This window comes from Myotis brandtii, unplaced genomic scaffold (assembly GCF_000412655.1).
Source record: "Myotis brandtii unplaced genomic scaffold, ASM41265v1 scaffold470, whole genome shotgun sequence".
Lineage (NCBI taxonomy): Eukaryota > Metazoa > Chordata > Mammalia > Chiroptera > Vespertilionidae > Myotis > Myotis brandtii.
Window position 1 is genome coordinate 2,136,134 of NW_005367953.1, and position 6,719 is coordinate 2,142,852.

The following is a 6,719-nucleotide window of genomic DNA, read 5'->3' on the forward strand; positions in this document are numbered from 1 at the left end:
AGCCAGGATCCGTCGGCCCGACTCCTGCGCCCCGACCGCAGGTCGCCCCTGCCTTGGGAGGCTTCCACCGTCCGAGAGTGACCCCCGCCAAAAGTCCGGTCACGAAGTTGGCAAACCTTGGGGTCACTGCAGCGGGTGGCAGAATGCGCGTCTGAGTCCGGACCACATCCAGTGAGCGCCTCCGGGTCAAAACCCGGGAGGTGTTCTAGACCCTTTAGGAGGATTGGGGGGACTTGGGGACAGCACCCGAGCCACCAGCCAGAGTAGACGGCCCGTCCCCAACAGTGGCAAGAAGGGATTGCAAATGTGGGACGTAGAGACGGCTGACCTAGCGGTGCCCGAGGGTGCCAGGCGGCCACAAAGTGGTAGGGAAGGTGGGGCCAGGAGTTGGGGGAGGGGTGGGACCGAGGGAGCCTACTTTTCAAAGGCGGGGGGGAAAGAGAACTCTCCGGACCCGCAAGGAAAGATCTGCGAGGCCTCGCGCAGATTTCTTGGGGAATGGCTCCCTCTGCCGACTCCTCAAGGACGTCCCGGGAGACCCAATGTTAGAAAGTGAGAACCAAGAAAAGTCTTTTCTCAATCTGCAGATTGGCCGGACGCGAATTCTGGAATCTACTTCTCTGTCCACCTTCTTCTTCCTTACTAAAGAATTTCTCCGGACAACCCAAGCAAATACGAACTTCTAATTGCTGGAAAATGCGTTCATATGTTCAGCTGAATTCTATCATCCCTCGCCTTCCAAACAAAATGTTTGCGCTCCAAACCAACCCCAAATGATCCTCTCCTACCACCGCTTCTCTTCTTTAGATGAATATGAACTCTTCTTTCTCTTGATAGAGACCGCGAATGCACATGCGTCCCCAGTCACGAACTGCACCTGCATATAGTTCATACTAAAAATTATGCTTCTCCTTGGCCACCCTGGAAACAAACAGGCATCATTGCCTCCTCTTCTGGTTAACAGTACCTACATTTTTCTTTGTGGGACCAACCCTGCCACTGCTAGTATAGTCCGGCTGGGAAGGTCAGTCAGGATCCTCTGGCTTTTCCCTGTCCAGGACCTTCTCCGCCAGGTATGCGAACTTTGATCAGAGTGGCCCAAGAACAAATAAATCTAGAGCTGATTGATCCCTATGACAGTGTTCTTGAGATGAGCCATTGCCCTGGGTGGTGTGGCTCATGGTAGGAGCTCCTCTCTTACACTGAAAGGTCATGGGTTTGATTCCCTGTCAGGGCACATACCTAAGTTGCAGGTTAGACACTCTCCTCCCCTCCCCCTGCCCCTCTATCTAAAAAGAGTTGTTTCATATATTTTGTCCAAGTTTTGCTTGTTTAGGGCAGGAGCATAAGTCCAATCTAGTTACTCCTTGATTGCCACAAAAGAAAGTTGTTTTTCTTCGATTTTTTTAGGAGCTACTTTTTGTACAAATTTCCTCCCATTTTTGGTGTGTTTTAATTTATTTGTATTGAATTGGGTACACTTGGTTTCTGTTGCTTTCCTTCAAAGAACTCTGGGTGATATACCGAAATGAAACACATGAAACATTTCAGATAAAACTTCAACAGCCTGGATTAGTGTGAGACTTTTCCTACCTTTATTCTAAATACTATAAACACTATTCAGATAATGTGAGATTAAATGGGCTTCTTTGTTGTTGTTATTAACTATACCATTCTGTTAACATAGAATTTATAACCTACTAAAACGCCAATTATTTTTCACATTTGCTCTTAAGCCTGACTTTTAAAAATATTATTTATACTAGTTGGGACTTTCATAGTAATCTTACAGGACTAGTCACACAATCCCATGAAATTCCATTGTTCTATATCTGATCCATTTTAGAACTTGTTGAGATCCTGATGGAGCTAATTCTTGTCCTAGCATATTAGTTAACTAGCTCACAGTCGAGATATGTGAAATTTGACCAGCAAGCCACAGTGCTTTTAAGCAAATACTGATTAAACATGTGGAAGCAGCTAAAAGTCAAAGGCAGCCCTAGCCGGTTTGACTCAGTGGGTAGAGCGTCGGCCTATAGACCAAAGGGTCCTGGGCTCGATTCTGGTCAAAGGCAGTTACCTTGGTTGCAGGATCCTCCCGGACCAGGCCCTGGTAGGGGCTCATGCAGGAGGCAACCAATCGATGTGCTTCTCTTACATCGATGTTTCTTGCTGTCTTTCCCTCTCTCTTCCACTCTCTCTGAAAAATCAATGGAAAAATATCCTTGGGTGAGGATTAATAAATAAATAAATAAATAAATAAATAAATAAATATCAAAGGCATATCCTAATAGACTTTATTTTCCATTCACATCCTATAATAAGGTCATTCAACCACTTGTAAATAAAACTCTATTACATTTCAGCCCACTTTCTTCATCTGAGCCACAGGATTTCATGGGATTTTTTTTGTTTGTTTCAATTACTTCATAAATCCAGATATATTCTCATGTCTTCAATTTACCTGTCTGGTAATATTTCCAATAAAGGAAGTCAAGTCAGCCTGGCAATTCTCTCTCTTAGCAAACAAGATTGGCTTCTTATACCCATGGCTCCCTCTCTGTAGTGCTCTCAATCATGTCTTCGGTACAATATAGACTGGAGCTCACAGAATTGACCACCTGTGACTGATAGGCAGTCCTCCCAATGAACTCTGTGACACAGTTAGTAGCTGCTATATCTGCTGCTGTTTTCCTATCTGCTTGCTGCCCCTCAGTCATGTGGCTCACAGCTCAGTACTCTGGATGAGGCCAAAGAGAAATGGGTCTCTTGGCAGGATCCTGTACAGCTTGGGAAAACAGGTGCTCACTCCATGCTTTTACATTTCCCAGAGAGGAATCACAGGTGGAAGAGGGCTGTCTTGGCACTGAGCTGTGCCACCTTAAGGGGGCAGTAATGCGCATAAAGTTAAACTGTTCCTCTTACCTTCTCCAGTGCGTCCTGTTGCAGTTTTTGCTCCATGGTGTATTGGAACTTCCCCACTGAGCTCTTGGACTTTTCAGCCATGTGTGACTGTCTAAGTCAGTACTCTCCAGGGGCTCTTGGACCTCACTCACAGGGACTATATTGGTTCATGGGCCACTTTAGGGTCCAAAGCCATGACTGAGGTGTTTACACCTACTACCTGACTCACCAGTGGAAGAAAAGACTCCCCCTGGACCCTTTGGCCATCTTGTTCCAGATCCCACAGCGCTCACAAAGTCACTTTTGTTAGTGGATTGATACCAAATTATTGTTGCCCTAGCTGGTTTGGCTCAGCGGATAGAGCGTCGGCCTGCGGACTAAAAGGTCCCAGGTTCGATTCCGGTCAAGGGCATGTACCTGGGTTGCAGGCACATCCCCAGTAGGGGGCGTGCAAGAGGCAGCTGAATCGATGTTTCTCTCTCATCGATGTTTCTAACTCGCTATCCCTCTCCCTTCCTCTCTGTAAAAAAATCAATAAAATATATTTTTTTAAAAAATTATTGTTGTTGGAAAGGGAGGATATGACGAGGATGCATTATTGGGCATCTTGCATACATCACTCTCTCTAAATTTTATTTTACTGTAAAAAAAATTTACCACAGTAAGAAGTACATTTTTCATCATGGCCAAATCTGTATCTTCATATGCATATAATTGCAACACGTTTCATGGAACAACACACTTATACATCATGTCCATATATTTTCTGTTCTAGTGCTTCTCAGACTTCAATGTGCATGTTAAACAGCTAGAGAGTTTGTTAATATGCGATTCTGATTCAGTATCTGTGGTTGGGGGGCCTATATTTTAACAAACTCCTAAGTGGATGTTTCTGTCTCTCGAACTGCATCTTGAGTAGCTGAGTTTTATTCTATTTCATTTTCTTTAAGTGCTAAATTACTGTGATGCCTCTTGAATATATCTGGACTGTCAGTTTGTAAAAGCACTACTGGTATATTTCCTGGAGTAAAACTATGCTTGGAGAAGCTCTTGAAGCAACAACATGCCTATCTAGGATGTTCTTATAAAAGACTACCTGTGGAGTGGTATCACCCTTGGAAATGGTTCAATGGCAAATAGGCTTCACTTTCCATGATAGAAGGGAAGAGATTGCTATCTTCCTGACATTGCTTTTTTAAAATTGTAACATCTGACACAATAAATAAATCTATTTCAATCTGGAATGAATAAATCTAAGCATTCTGCATATTAAGGACTCTCATGTCTGGTGTGGAAAAGAAAGGCGCAGATGACCAAAAGTAACCATGGCAATGATATGAGTGCCAGGAACACACACACACACACAAAGGAAACCATTGCCTCTGGCATGCGTGCTCTCCTTTTGTCTGAAATATCAATGCTTCCTATGTCCTTCAAGATTTTGTTTTCAAGTAACAAAAGTCAACACTGACCAACATAATGAAATCCACCGCCAGAACTCTGTCTGCAAAACTGGGGGAGGCCATTGAGCGGCCCCAAAAGAGATGGGAAGCTGTGGGACCAAACTTGCAAATGAGAAGGAGCCCCTCTAGAGGACTGGGAAGGAGGAATCAAAGCGGAGCGCTCAGGCCAGAAACAGCCGGGTCACGCTGTCCCCACTGAGATTAATGAATGGGAACCATTTCTTTCCTTAGTCCTCATATCATGCTCTCAAGATCAAAGTCACAGGAGAGAGCACCCATTTGGCTGAACTTAGGTTTTGCATTCCCTCTTGCCAATACTGGGACAAGAGGACGTATTTGGCTCTTCAAACTTCCATATGGGATCAGGTGCCTGATATACCACCCCCTTAAAAGCAAAGAACAGTGGTCTGTGACACAGAGTATTTACAATTCTTTCAAATTTTGCTCTAAACTGCTACAGAAAAAAATGAGGCCATATTATTAAGAGACGGAGGATCAAAGGAGGGTTTTCTGAGGTGGGAAGAGTTACTGTTTTTGTATCTTGTTGATAATGACTCAGTAGACAGCCAGTGTGGGTGGAAAGTAGCTCATTGTCACTCTAACACTGTTTCTGAGAGTTTCTGGCTAGTTTAGCTACCATCCATCACCAGAACTCTATCTGCAAAACTGAAATTCTATACCCATTAAATAATTATTCCCCACCCCCCTTTCTACAGCCCCTGGCAACCACCATTGTACTTTCTCTCTATGACTGTGACTACTCTAGGTATCTCAAATAGGTGGAATTATAAAGTATTTGTCTTTTTTTAAATATATTTTTGTTTATGTCAGAGAGGAAGGGAGAGAGAGAGATAGAAACATCAATGATGAGAGAGAACCATTGATTGACTGCCTCCTGCATGCCCTATAATGGGGATTGAGCCCAAAACCTGGGAACCAGGAATCAAACTGTGACCTCCTGGTTCATAGTCAATGCTCAACCACTGAGCCACACGGGCCCAGCTACAATATTTGTCTTTTTGTGATTAGCTTATTTCACTTAGCATAATGTCTTCAAGGTTCATCCACATTGTAGAATTTCCTTCCTTTTCAAGGCTGAGTAATAGTGCATTGTATGTATGAACCATATTTTGTTAACCATTCACCTGTGGATGGACACTGGCTTGCTTTCCACCTTTCGGATCTTGTGAATAATGCTACTATGAACATGAGCTAATAAATGCCTCTTAGAGACCCTGCTTTTAATTTCGGGGGATAAATACCCAAATGTGGAATTGCTAGATCATATGGCAATTCTATTTCTAATTTTTCTAAGAACCATACTTTTTCCCACGTGACTGCACCAATTTCTTTACATTCCTACCAACAGAGCACAAGGGTTCCAATTTCTTCACATCCTGCCAACTTTTGTTATTTTCCTTCTTTTTTTTTTATAGTGGCCATCCTAATAGGTGTGACGTGGTATTTCATTGTAGTTTTGATTTGCATTCCCCTAATGATTAGGGATGTTGAGTACTTTTTCAAATGTTGGTCACTTGTATATCTTCTTTGAAGAAATGTCAAGTCCTTGCCTATTTTTTTTTAATTGGGCTGTTTTGTTTTTAAGTTGTAGTTCTTTATATATCCCGCTATCCTCTTGCTCACTCCACTCCAGACACATTGGTGTCATTTCTTTTCTTCAAACACACCAGGCATGTTTCCTCCATGGGGCCCTTTCCTTCTGTGTGGAATGTGTGGCTTACTCCCTCATCTCTTTTATGTCTAACTCAAATGTGCCTACTCAGTGAGCATTCCTATCAGCTATGGTAACTCACCCTGCTGCCCCCGCAAACCTAATCCCTTTTTAAATTCTCTACTTTTTCATATTTTTTTAACATTGCTTTTTATCTCTTAATATCCTATATACTTTACATATTCATTATGTGTATTGTTTGATATCTGTCTTCCCCCCATTAGAATATCAGCTTTTCAAGGTCAGGCAGGAATCTTTGTCTATCTTGTTTACTAATATATTTCAAGCATCAAGTGGTATTCTTGTGCACAGTACTTTCTCAAGAAATAGTGGGTATATATATATCTATACTAATAAAAGGGTAATATGCTAATTAGACTGGACGTCTTCCAGACAAAGCCACAGTGGCTGCAAGGGCCGAGGGCCTGCAGCCTCGGTGGCTGTGAGGGCCAGTCTAGCACCACGGTCCCTTTTGCAGAGGCTGCGGGAGAAGGAGCCACAGAAGAAGGCACAAGGGAGAAGGCAGAAGGGAGAAGGCCAGCACCCAGTGAGAAGGTGAGAAGGCCGGCACTGTGGGAGAAGGGAGAAGGCCAGCACCCAGTGAGAAGAGAGAAGGTGAG